Raw genomic sequence first — 14,386 nt, forward strand, 5'->3', positions numbered from 1 at the left:
AGAGGTTTCATTGCACATCAACTTGCACGGACCAAACATGTTAAACAGTCTACTGTCACAAGTAGGGCGCGTATGAAATAAGCACACATGTCCTGAAATAACATTTTTCTTCTTCTTTTTTACAGGATCAGGCTGTTAATCACGTGCCAAAGCAGACCTTAGCATTTTTCAAGTCACATATTTCTCCCATCAGAAACAGAGCAGCCAGGTCTGGAGGGTGCAAAGTATCAGGGAGTGTAGGAATCGTACAACAAAGAATGCAGTCTCTAATGCAAAATCTAAGATATTGCACAAAACCCAGAGAACGTAGTTCCTCATTTTACAGTAACACAAGTTTCTAGTCCATGTGACTAGATCTCAAAGTAAAAATATGAAATTTAGCTTTTATTTTTTTACAGTTATATCCTGCCTTTCCTCCAAGGAGCCCAAGGCAGTGTCCACTCTCTGTTTTATCCTCACAACAATTCTGTGAGGTAGGTTAGGCTGAGAGACAGCAAGAGGCCCAGGGTCACCCAGTGAGCTTCATGGCTAAGTGTGGACTGGAACCCTGGCCTCTCAGGTTCATGTCTGACACTTTAACCACTACTCTACACTGGCATGTACATGGTCTTGGAATTCCACTTGGGAACTCTGGTGTGAGACCACGCCCCTGTCCCTGATTGGCAGGCATCTGAGCATGTGTTCCCTTAGTGCCTGGATTTCAGTTTCTCATCTTTCCAATCTTAAATTCAGTCCCCATGTTCCATATAGCAATTTGCGCTATATTAATGAAAATTCCCCAGCAGTTTAGTGCGAACTTCTCCCACGATACGCATTCTTATGCAGGGTTAACTAGCACACACATTTCTGCAAGCTATTTTCAACCAATATAAAGCATTTTTGTATGTTATTTTCACCAATGTATGCATCTTATAAACACTATCTTCTGATACATGCATTTAGTTCAGATTGGTTTGAGACCTGCATTGCAAAATTCAGGGAAGTATGCATTTTGAAAGATAATTGTGTTTCGCTTCACATACTGGTTCGAGAAGTGCAAATTAGATAGTATCTCATTAAAATACAGATAAAACTGAATTCCTCCCCCCCCCCAGAACTAGGCCGTAGTTTTGTTCTTCACTTGACATAGGTGGTGTCATTACAGTATGATTCTCACATATTTATATGATTCACATGTATTCAGATTACTATGACCTTTTGTTTTAAACAATAAAACAAATCTGACTGATTATGAGATCACTATCCATTATCATACCAAGATCAATGCCAAGCAGAAAGTGACAGGCCCATTGTACTTCTGCAAAATTCCTAGTCTGAAACCGGAACCCTCTGATATGAGTAATCTCTAATCAGCCCTAAAAAGAATTTCTCAATCTGTGAACAGAAATCATGAGAGTTGGGGGGAAATGACAAGTTTTCTTATTCTCCTTTCTTATTTAACTCTTTTGCCAAAATGTTTTCAAACTTTTGAGCTTGAAATAAATACAATTTTTTGAAATACAAGCTGGGAATCTCAGACTTCTAACAAAAGTCCCTATAACATTAAAATCCCTAGGGGGCTGTGTCAAAGTCCCATAGAGCCATCCCAGCAACAAAAACAGGACTTCAAGCTATAAGCAATTCACTGGTGTGATCTGACACAGGGGAACAAAAACCTGTATGCTGTTCAAATCTCCAATGCCATACCTGAGCCGCATACATAAACCAATCTGGTGCACACATATTACAACTTGCAAGAATGCCACTTTTAGACCTATTCTCTGCAAAGGAATCACTTTTCTAAGTACTGTGCCTTTTATCCTCCCACAGAGCGCACAGAGGAAACCAAAACAATTCCATGATCTGCAAGTTCAGGTCATATATTTTGACAGCGTGCCTGAAAGGCAGGCACAGTGAAATCTGTGAAATTTTGTTGTGGGGAAGCAAAATATGGCGATCGCAATTTAATCTAGCGTTTACTTGCTTGAGCCTGCAAGGCTACAGAACTGTAGTCATAGCACTTTCTCTCTTAATCCTAGCCCCCGCCAAACATGACAACTCTAGACAGTCCCTGCAATCAAATTTGTTCTCTTAAGCGAAGGGTCTGCTGTACATTTTCATTCTGCCTTTTGTCCAAGCGAGTTCAAATTGAGGAGTGGTCTCCTCAAAAACAACCCTACCACAAGTTTAACTTAACTGAGAGAGAAGGAGTAACCTGTCCAAGGCCACCCAATGAGCTCCAGAGTTGAGCAGGGAAACCAATCTTAGGCACCCAGCATGCAAGCCCACACTGCTCGTATCTCAATGGCAAAGCATGTGCTTTGAAGTAGAAGATCCCACATCCTATCCCTGGAACCTCTAGTTAAAATTATCTTGTGTAGCAGGGCTAGGAAAGACTACAGCAGGAGTCAGCAACCTTTTTCAGCAGGGGGACAGACCACTGTCCCTAAGACCTTGTGGGGGGCTGGATTATATTTTGGAAAAAATAATAATGAATGAATTCCTATGCCCCACAAATAACCCAGAGATGCATTTTAAATAAAAGCACACATTCTACTCATGTAAAAACACCAGGCAGGGCCCACAAATAACCCAGAGGTGCATTTAAAATAAAAGCACACATTCTACTCATGTAAAAACACGCTGATTCCCAGACCATCCATGGGCCAGATTTAGAAGGCGACTGGGCTGCATCCGGCCCCTGGGCCTTAGTTTGCCTACCCCTGGACTACAGTTTCAAACTTTGGAGAACCACTGCCAGCCAGAAACCTAGGCTAAGTGCACCAAGCGTTAGATGACTGGCGCAAGGCTGCTCCTCAGATCATTTAAGCTTTAGTGTGGGCTGCTAGAGGCGCAGATTACAGGCCTGGTTAGTACAACACAGTGTGCTCATACAGGTACTGCTGTCTTCAGCCTGGAGATGAGAAATGACACTTTCCTTATGCGCCAGGATGTGGTCAGTTATGTGTTATTTGTCAAGGTACATATAAATGTCTCATATGAACCTTTGCTACAAACCACGAGTTTCCAGTAAAGCACATGGTAAAGTGACTGTATAAAGTGCTCCTTGCTATTTTTGTGGCATTTTAATGACATTTTAAAGCAACGCAGTCACTAAAATTAAATTTGTTTGCAAGGCTGATCGATGTTGCTTTTTGTTGTTGTTACTTTTAACACGATTCAGAGGTACAGAAACAAAATGGCGGGCGGGGGGGGGAAAGGCCCATCGCTGAATGCCAAGCCTAACCAGGCAATAACTGTGTCCAAATAAATGCTTTGTATGGTATTTTCCCTCCTTCCTTTATTCACAAAAGGTTCAACAGATCATTCTAAGGAAGGACAAAGAAAGGGGTAAACTGCACCATTTGTTTAAGGAAAGCAAATAAAAGGTTCTTGGAACAAAGATTTTCTTTCAGCCACACCTCTGTGAGAGAAGAAATCAAAGACCTATTTCTGCCAAATGTGTGTGTGTGTGTGTGTGTGTGTGTGTGAGAGAGAGAGAGAGAGAGAGAGAGAGAGAGAGAGAGAGAGAGAATAATACACAATCCAGGGGCAGGGAGGGGGACACTTGGAATCTTTCAACATATTCCAAATGTCAGCTAACTGCAGTGATATATTATTAGTGCACTCTGTCAAGATGAAACAATTGGAAATAATTTGCTGCTGGTATAAGCTAGAATTTAAATCATGATTATCACTTTCTTGATAAGGTGCATGACTGAAAAATAAGTCCTTGCTGAAGAGGCACGTCCAATATCGTGTCAGCTTCCACCACGTCACCTGCACACGGTAGAACACAAGACACACACCTAGAAGGAAATACCTCCAGGACTTCAGGCTGAAATGTCTCCTAATCTTGTGTTTACATCGTAACTGTTCGTTTTAATAACCTCTTTCAGGGTCAGTCTTTCATTCATTCATTCGTACGTATATATAGTTAACCAATTTATCTCAACTTCAGAACCGATTTCTAGACAACAAGCAAAACTGCAAAGCAAGGTCCTGGCCTCTCATTCTTAACAGAGGCTACGGAGGCACTGATCAATTTATACAGTTTTCATTCAGAGGGGAGAGGAGTTACTGCAGTGAAGACTTGTGTTGAATTTCATGTTCACTGTCAAGGGAGAGAGCACAGAATAGTCTCACCAATAAGGCAGACTTTTTCAAATCAATATAACCTTTTTTTTTTAAAAGGGTTAGGATCCAGAAAGAGCTAAACTGCAGGCATATCCAGGAAGGATGATTTACAGTACTTTCTTCACTCCTTGGGATAGCAAACCCCTGTGCCATATCATAAACTACTTTTGAAAGTATCCTCAGTTTCCAAAGCAGCCTGCCATCTGTCATGATGAGCTGCTGGAGATTTTATAATAATAATAAAGAAAGTGTATTTTAATAGTAGTAGCAGTAGCAGTATTTTTAAATTTTGATTTCAGCTGTAGAGACCATGCTTCCCTAAAGGTGAAGATCAAATTATTACTTTGGGCACAATCTACGTCTCTTGAGCCAAATATTCACTGCTTGGATGACAGGAGAAAAAGTAGGAGAGGCCTCTACTACAAGTTCCACCATCAAATAAAAGTTCCAAATAAAAGTAGCCAAGGGTCTGACCCAAGAAAAGAGGCTGTATACCCCTCCTCCCAAAAAATCCTGCTACAATTTGAGCTTTACATCCATTTCAAATATAGATCCCTATATTTAAGTGCCTAGTGCAAATCAGTCCAACATGGGACTAGGCCAGCGCCCTTGCTTGGATTTCCTTTTCTCCTTCTGTGGCTCAGCAGGGCAAAACACAAGGAAGAGAATAAAACTTGAAACAACACTGGCTAAGTATCGCTGAGTCTTGTTCACCTCAACTTTTTCCCTGGGGATGCAAGCATACAGAGGCAGTATTATCTATCCCCCAAATTCCATGTAGAACCTCCAGCTGGGCCTGGTAATTTGGAGGGTCTTAGAATGAAGCAATAGTCCACAGTTATTCACTATGTGTCCAGAAGGGAGGCAACCCTACCATGAGGTGAGACATGGAAGCTGCCTCAGATAGTAGATTGTCATGAAGGATGGTAGAATGAGAGACAGATCTGATCCATGGGATAAAAAACATACACCGAACTGAGCAGGCATTGCCCATGCTAAATAGTGAAAAGAAGATGATATTTAGATCTCTCTCTGCCCGCCTTCAGGAACCAAAGTGCCTTTGACTGTCCCTGTCCTTACAGTCCATGAGATGGGAAAGTTGAAAAATGGGCCGTTGTTTGTGATGGGTTGCCTGTAAATCTGGAGGAATTGACAGGTAACAAGCAATGAATGCCCAAGTAAACTTCTCCTGGTTTCATTACAGATATGACCATGTCTACAAACCAATTTGGGCATTAAATTAAATTGTGTATAAACATGCTGGGGCAGTGAGAGGATGCTGCCAAGCCCCACCCACTCCAGCCCATCACCTTCCAGTAGTTTACATGCAATGAAGAACCTCAACTGTGTGGGATTCTAAATCATGTGGGGAACCTGCACAAGTGAAGGAGGCCTTCCACTTCAGATCTTTGCCCCCAAAGTTGCAGAGGGCTGTGAACTTGAGAAAGATGATGCCCCAGAGGGGGTGGGACCTGGCAACACTCTCCCCCTCACATTGCTTAAGCATGATTCAGTTGAATGACCTATTAGAGCTAAAATGAGTGTTGAAATTGGCCCTCTCTAGAGGCAAGATCTGAACTCGGGTGAAAGTCCAGCACTTTTTCCACTAAACCGCATGATGACCTTCAAAGCAGCCCAGAACAATTCACAAAAGTTTGGAGGGGGACGGGACACACACAACAGTATGAATTCCTGATCAAAATCTGCTCACAGATCAAAACCTCCTCACAGACTGAACAAGGAAATACATAAAAGTAGCTTGCTTTGTTTGTGTTCGGAAACATCACACCATAATGATTATTGCTAACCGCCATAATCTGCTTTTAACTTCAGTAAGCTCGCCCCCCTTTTATTTTTTTAAAAAATACACACAAAACAATCTTCACACCAGGATTTTATAGAGCTGGGTGGAAAAAATATGCATGTTCCTTCCTGCACCTAATTACCCCAGCTACAAAAATCTGCCAAGTATTCTGCCCTTTCGTTCTTTTAATCGTATTAGTGCAAATGCATTCCGATGCCAATAGAAACAAACATGTAAAGATCTCTCCTTTATTTGCTGAACAGATTCCAAATATGTATTAGACATTTTTTAAAGAAAAAACTCCCAACCTATATTCTCCTTTTCCAGCTACAAACTTGGAAATGTAACAAATCTCTCTCTCTTTTGCATTGTATTTCTGTAGAAAATAATATACACTATCAAGAACTAACCAGATGATAGAAAAAAGCTGTTTATTGATTATATTCATTATTCCCTGTCTATACAGAGGATGGGAACCAAGAGTGTTAAAGTAAGGAAAGGCCATTGTGGTAGAAGCACACCCCAAATTCAGTCCCTGGCATCTCCAGATAGGACTACAAAGCATCCGATTTGGGAGCCGGTCACATGAACAGGAGCCACTCTTGAAACCGTTTCCAGAGTGGTACCTTCTGATACTTTATTACATCAGATATTTCTCTCTTTGAGCTCTCTTCTTAAAAATAAAATAAAAAATAGTGCTCCTAGCAACGGAGCCAAGGCAAAACAAGAACTTCATACACTTGACATAGCGCCAGCCTTTAGATATATTGATAATTATATTGACGTTTCTGTGTTGTTGCTATTCTGCTGTGACACAGAATTCTGTTTTCTAATTAGGCGTTTCCTATATTCTGTTTTTTCTTGTTGAGGGGGAAGGGCAAAATCAGAAGAACAATACTGTGCAGATAAGAATACTTGCATCTGTTACTATCATTGCCAACATTGTAATGTGAACCAAGAGAAGAGGGGGAAATGGTGAATATAATTTCTCAGAAGGTAATTTTCCTTTCAGCCTAAGTACTCTTATTCATCGCACAGTTACTCAATGATTTCCTGTTCTAATTACGAGACATTATACAGAAAGACGTTTGTGGAAGGGGACTGTGTGAGCGCCTCAATCTAAAGAGACTGAATTGGCTGTCGGTGTTTAAGATTCCAAACTTGTGCATCAACTTTATCAGTCCTCCAGTTCCAGCTTCGTGTGACGTATCCTACCACAAATCTAAATCTCTCCCAAGGCAGTTGAGTTAGCACAAATTTATACATCAAAGCGAGAAATACACTTGCAGTTAAACTGATGAATAAAATGTACAGTTACACACAGAGACAAACACGCACATCTTGTTGGCTTGTTAAACCAAAAGCAAGCCAAGAAAGAAACGAAAATATTAAAAAGCAAAAGGTAATTAAAAGGAAGGAAAGGGTTGGGAAGGAAAGTTAAAAACAGAGAGAGAAGAGTGAATGGAAGAAGACTGCCCAAAATGTAAGTGAATAGGCCACAGTTATTATTACTGCTGAATCCTGTGACATAAATTGTGTGTCACTATTGCACTGCTGTGGCTATTTTGAGAAACGGCCTGTACTGTAAGTCAGCTGCTGACGCCACACCCTTCACAATATGTTAATTTTTGATGCAGCAATCAACTGAAGCAGTCACTGAACAGCTAACAAAATAGACACACATGGAGGAAAGCTTTAACAACAACAGAACAGTTATTTTAGTATAATAACACTATTCATTAATTTAAACCAAAGAAAGACCAAGTGTTTAAAACGTCCCAGCCTTATAGAATGTATTTTCATATATGAAAACAGATCCTTTAAGCAATGCAAGCATGTGTCAGGGACAACAGGGCTAGAACTGGCAGCCTCTGGATCTAGTGCCAACGATTATGGTGGCGAAAGGTTTTGATGGGGTGGATGCCCATGTGTATGCTTGTGTAGTCAGGCCTCAAACCCCTCTCTAAATAGGAATACAGCTGAGCAACATTGACCCCTGTGATTGGCAGTCAGTACAAAGCCTCCCGATTGGCCAGGACTTATATAAACACTGGGAATCTGGCCTTTCGCCTTTGGCTTCTCCACTGTTTACAGCTCACACTGAAGACTGAGGGACTGAAGGGATCCTAGCTGCACACCATTCAGGTCTAGCTGTGGGTATCCTACCTTTAGTACCCATTTGGCCCTGGCGGCACAAAAGAAATTAGATGCAATAGAAAGTTTCATTGACAGGTGAGCTTGCAAATTAATGGAGCTGTCCCATATAACAACCCACATAACTGAGGAAGACAAAGCTTTTAGAACATCAGAACATAATTTCCTGAATAATCACCAAAGGGACTAGCACCACTGTCTTCCTTTATTATGCTTTGTCAGCAAGGTTTCAGTGGAAGGGTGAATCACAAAGAATTAATCTATCATTGATGGTGGACTAGCTGGTCACAAATGAAGAGACAAAGACCTGAATGGAGGCTGAAGATGCTACTAGGTAGTGAACCGTTTCCATGCCCAGCCTTTCACTGAAGGATTCCTCCTTTATCATGTTGCATTTGGGCACACCACCAACTCTTCTCAGCCAGGTGTCATCTCATGCTAACTTACAGTGTGATGTGGTTTGCTGCAATCTTTGCTTCTGTCCTCTCCTCTAGCACCTTACTAGACTCAGCAGTTTCCTTCATTGACTCCCTTACTTTATCTCGCCAGCCTTTCAAGCTCTTCTTCACAGACATGTACGTCACACTGGTGTCCCAACAGTAAATGACTTATCACTTGATAATGCACTGACGAATGGATGAGCTGTCTCCACTCAGAATTATAATGTGGGGGTTGAGATCAAGTGTCACGAAAGCTCCAAAGTGTTTGGTCTACAATGGCTGTTTTGGAAGTGCAAGTCATCACTGTTGATGCTAGGGTGTCAGACATGTGCTATGATAAGCAGGCATGTGTGAACTCACCCTAGGCTTTGCTTCTCCCGTTTTCACTCCATAGCTGTAAAACTACACTAAGGCAATCTGCCTTTACTTCTCTCTCTCCCACTTCACTATCCCATCCCTGATTTAGACACTCTCTCATTTACTTTAATCAAAAGTGCTGGATCATTGACAACAATGCTAGTACACTGGTAAAGTAAAGGTAAAGGGACCCCTGACCATTAGGTCCAGTCACGGATGACTCTGGGGTTGCGGCGCTCATCTCGCTTTATTGGCCGAGGGAGCCGGCGTACAGCTTCCAGGTCATGTGGCCAGCATGACTAAGCTGCTTCTGGCGAACCAGAGCAGCACACGGAAACACCGTTTACCTTCCCGCCAGAGCGGTACCTATTTATCTACTTGCACTTTGACGTGCCTTCGAACTGCTAGGTTGGCAGGAAAGTACAGTGGTACCTCGGGTTAAGAACTTAATTCGTTCTGGAGGTCCGTTCTTAACCTGAAACTGTTCTTAATCTTAGGTACCACTTTAGCTAATGGGGTCTCCCACTGCCGCCGTTGTGTGATTTGTGTTCTCATCCTGAAGCAAAGTTCTTAACCCGAGGTACTATTTCTGGGTTAGCAGAGTCTGTAACCTGAAGCGTCTGTAACCTGAAGCGTCTGTAACCTGAGGTACCGCTGTATCTGCTTTTGGCTGAACCACAGTTTGAGACTGAGATTGGAAGCTGGCTTTCAAGCCCAAGTTAAATATCATCACAGTTAATGCTAGCCTGTGGGAGACATAATTCTCCACCGTGATGAATGAGGATAAGGGTAGTAAGAGGAGATCTCGATAGGAGAGCAGAGGTATGTGCAAGACCTTGCTTTCTTACCCAAAGATCACTGGGCCACTTTCAGAGAACAAAAATAAAAACTTTCCCCCATCAACAGAATCTGAGAGCAATAACCACCCATCAGGACAGCAGGGCTATTAACCAAAACTTTAAGCTAAGAAATAAGATACAGTAACACTTGGTAAAAACAAAACAAACAGAAAACAAAAAATGTCCATTCAGGCAAACCTGCAGATATTGGTATTGGCCACAAAACCTCAGCATTCTTTTGTAAAAATGGTTTCTCATTGTTTTGTCTAGAAAGGTTCGTTTGCGTGAGCCATGTCCAGTACCATCAGTGGTTACAATGGGGCAGCAGGAGAGCCCCCCCCCAATGGAGTGGGGACGGCCCACCACGTTTCAAAGAATGTGAACTAATACACGTTACCATCTAACCAGCTGACTCTCTCTCTCTCTCTCTCTCTCTCTCTCTCTCTCTCTCTCTCTCTCTCTCTCTCTCTCTCACACACACACACACACACACACACACTGCCCTACACACACTGCCCATTAAGTTCAGAGTCTAAAATTACCTAACTGAAACACTCCACTCAAAGCCTATTGGATTTCCAACAGCTGAGATGAGGGAGAGAAGCAATGGATGTTGCTTCAGTGCAGTGCATACTCATGGTCCCTCCCCACCAAGAATCAGAGTGGAATAAATCGTGCAAACTAAGGGAAAGTATGTTAAAATGCTGAATCTGCATAATATTTAAATGTTAAAGATGAGCTTTCCTTGGTACAGAACTAGGTTGACCTGACACACTTATTTTATTTGTTTATTTAAATACAACACACACACACACACACAGAGAGAGAGAGAGAGAGAGAGAGAGAGAGAGAGAGAGAGAGAGAGCATATAGCTTAATATGAATAATTGAGGGAAGATTCTTAGGGCAGCTTGCATTGATCAAAAGCTGATTGACACACGAGAACAGTTCTAGTAGCAAACAGAATCCTCTCTTCCCTTTCTTGACCATGATAATAAAAACCCCAGAGTAACTGGACAACTGCCAAAGCACGTTTATCACCACATAAATGCAGTAGAACTCCCATTATGTGAAGCTCTTATATGGATTTGCCATGAGTCACCCCTGCAAACTCTCCATCTACAAAATTTTATGTTAAAGGCACTCCTGTGCATCCCAATTTTTTTTTATTTTTAATTATCTGGACATTCTGCATGCTTCTCAGCAGCTCACTTAAATCTGCTTTGTGCGGCGTTTCGGAAAAAAAGATGGGTGGGAGAAAGCTACGGGAGCACAGCCCTGCCCAAGTGGCCAGCGAACTGCAAGAGCCATAGGAGGTACAGAAGCATTGGCCTTGCTGCCCTCTCACCTAGAACTGTAAAATATTCTGCTCCATCAGTATCATGCAGGCTGAGGACCTTTATCTGACGGGGTGGGTGGAGGGGTGGGGGGGTCACGCCAGGGCTGCGATCCCCAACCAGGAAAGGGAGGTGTTCCAGAGACAGCTCTGAATTCCCCCTCCTGTTTATCTCTGCTTGCTCTTGCAATGCTCCTTGGCATCCATCAGCTAGCTAATTAATTGCAACACTTTTAAAATATTAATGGCTGAATTACCACATGAAGAAAATGCAAATAAAATAATTAGCTAACCCCAGTAGGCGAACCTGCAAATCTTTGTTTTTGAGGCTGAAACAAATTTGGGTGAATTAGGAACGCAACAGGGAGACTTGCCTTGTTGACAGGGCTGTTCTGAAGCAAAGATGCCACCCATGCTAATACGTGTCCGTGTTTCGTGCCACACCTCGACTACTTGAAACTGATATAATCAAAGACTGGATGCAAAAACTGGCTACCGAAGATGAGATAAATGATTATTTCGAGCAAGCTCCCAATTTTACTAATTTTATATGGACCTTTAATTTGGCTGGTGTAAAATAGGCAGCAGTGGCAATGCACATTCCACAAGGCATTTTCTCCGATCCAGTGATCTTTGCATGGCAGAATCTCCCCAAATGAAAATACTGTTGCCAATATCAGTTCAAACTGATTGGAGAGGTTGTGGGGAGTTGTGTCAGCCATCAGGATTCTACCTGCCCTTTATCGCCTCTGGTTCAGTTATTTGCACCATCACCACCCCAGGTCCCATGCTCTGATCTACCAGGGCTCCCTTCAAAATTTGCTAGGCCAGAGCTTATTAAAATCAATGAAGCTCTTTCCCAGAACTGCTTAATAGTCACAGGCTCCAGCCCATCACTCACCTCTGGCTTCGTCCATTGACAAAGTATTTTTTAATTCATACATAGATCAAAAAAGCTTTCCCACAACATAGGATCAGTACCATTGGAGCTGACAGTACCAACCTATTCTTTCAACACATACAATCTATTTATTTATTACATTTTTACCCCATCTTTCCTCCAAGGAGATCCAGGCAGCATACTAATCCCTTCCCCATTTTTATTCTCACAACAGACCTGTGATGTAGGTTAGGCTGCGAGTGTGTGGCTGGCCCAAGGTCACCCAGTGAGCTCCAAGGCTGAGTAAGGATTTGAATCCTGGTCTCCCAGTTCCCTAGTCTAACACTCTCATCACTTCACCAACCTGTCTCTCACTGGACTACAAAGTTCGGCTAATTCTCCTATATCTTCCCCCCCACTCTGTTTCCATAAGCAGAAAAGTACCAATATTTTTGTGAAAGTGCTGGAGAAACATCAAGTTCAGAGAGTTCTTAAAATAAGTTTAGCATGTGAAATAAAAGGAATACTTACAAATCTCAGGCAGACTGAAACTACTGTTCAATCCCACGCTAATACAGTCACATAAAAACCTCCGTTCCATCTAATATGTACTTAACGCTCCCAGCTGTAGAACATTACTTTATAACTGGTGATTCGAATCTGATCTTTTCTACTTCCATCTAGACAGCATCAACAATTCTGTTCACTGATCGAGAATCGGACCTGTATAATGAAATCTTCCATAATATTTACCGCAAGAAATCAATGCGAATTATACTGTAAATTGAGTTTTTGCAGAAAAGAATAAAAGATGGATGAAATTTGATGCAGAAAAGAAGTATTAGCTTCAGAACCTTCCACCAAGACAGGCCCATCTTCTGTAAACAGCTAACTCCAGTGTTCAGGGATCTAGGGATGTAAGGAGGAATAATTTTCCATTCTTCTCAGTATTTATCAGTGAACTATTGTTTCTGTTCTGCGGCAGTTCATCTTTCTCCAAAATCTATGTTATACATCGCTTTGTCTGCTGTGATGAAATTACGTATTTTACTCCAATTACGTTGCCATTGCATTATTCTACCCTATTAACTTTAATGCAAAGGAAACACAATGCAAATATTGGGGGGAGTGTAATCTGTTACATATAGTTTGGAGACTGAAAGCAACAGCCACAATGAATACTCTCTGGACTGATTTCTGATCCAGAGAGGGGATAAATAAACAAACACTGTCAACTTCCATTCCGATTTTAGTCAGAATTCTGTGACATCTCTACTTATAGATGCAGCTGAACTGCTATCATAGATCTAGCAAAGTAAGGGAACTACAGTGAGATCAAGCAGACCACATCATCTGTGGACATGATGTGATCATTCTCCATACTGTAAAAGGTTCCAGAAGAGGCCAATTTGCTGGTTCCAGCCACAAGGTGACTGCTGCAATGTCCCCTGTGATTAAGCATCTTTGTGTTCATCTTCTCTCACCAATTCGCAATGTCCGGCAGCATCTACCAGTGGAGTGGTCTCAGTTTCAGGATTCTATAAACCAACAAAAGTCCTAAAAATTTTAAAACTTCCCGTCCACCCATTCAGACCTGTTGCCACTTCATACTCCAAGCATCCTCCTACCTACACTAAAGGAATTGATTATGTGGTAGTTCAAAATTGCCAGCCTTCCCACGGCAGGGCCATTTCCCAAACAAAGCGCTTAAGGCTAGGGTTTTGCTAAAATGGCATTGGTGTCAATTAGACCCCAATTAAAATGAATGGGGGCACAGCTTATTCGGAGAAGTGGGGAGTTTCAGGTTGCACGTTTCCCTGGGGGGAAAGTTCTATTGACTAAGGACACTTCCAGACGATCACTGTTTGGGAGCGGGATTGAGGCTGTGCTATTATAGCTGGCTGCAGGGTCTTGCGCAACAGACCTGCTTTGCCAAAAGAAGAGGCTTTCTGCATTAAGGAAAGTGATGGGGGAACGCACTGCAAAGTATGGGGCAATACCTGCTTTGATGCAACGGCCCCCAACTTCCCTAACAAACCAACCTGAAGGAATGCAGAATAAACATTTATTCTGAAAGCACCCTTACTTCCCAGGAACATGAGCAAGAGTGTGCGATAAACAAAGTACAGTTTATTTAATGGCACAATATTTGCTCTGTGCTGATGCAAAGTTAAGATAAGGAGGTGTTAGCAATTTTTATTTTTTTTAAAGATTCATGGCTCCAGGAAATTTTGAGTATAAGGGAGAAGCGTGAGTAAGGGGTCCACAAGACGATGATACCAGGCTAGTAAATTGGGTTTTACAGATGGAAGAGGATTAAGATTGTAAATGTATATATTTTCTACGTTGCCTTGAGCAATTTTATCTGGAAAGGCACCTAAAAATGCTTGCATCCATATGTAAAAGTAGGAAGCCACAGCTTTTCCAATAGAAGAAAGGCACAGCACTTTCATTAAAAGCC

General features: G+C 42.0%; 1 protein-coding gene across 3 annotated transcripts in view; it reads right to left on the reverse strand.

Moving 5' to 3' along the window:
- The window catches only part of ARID5B (AT-rich interaction domain 5B), a 178,614-nt gene that overhangs the window by 95,913 nt on the left and 68,315 nt on the right, over nucleotides 1-14,386 (reverse strand). The gene's annotated exons all lie outside the window — the stretch shown is intronic.

Source organism: Podarcis melisellensis (genome assembly GCF_964234715.1).
Source record: "Podarcis melisellensis genome assembly, chromosome: 5".
Classification (NCBI taxonomy): domain Eukaryota; kingdom Metazoa; phylum Chordata; class Lepidosauria; order Squamata; family Lacertidae; genus Podarcis; species Podarcis melisellensis.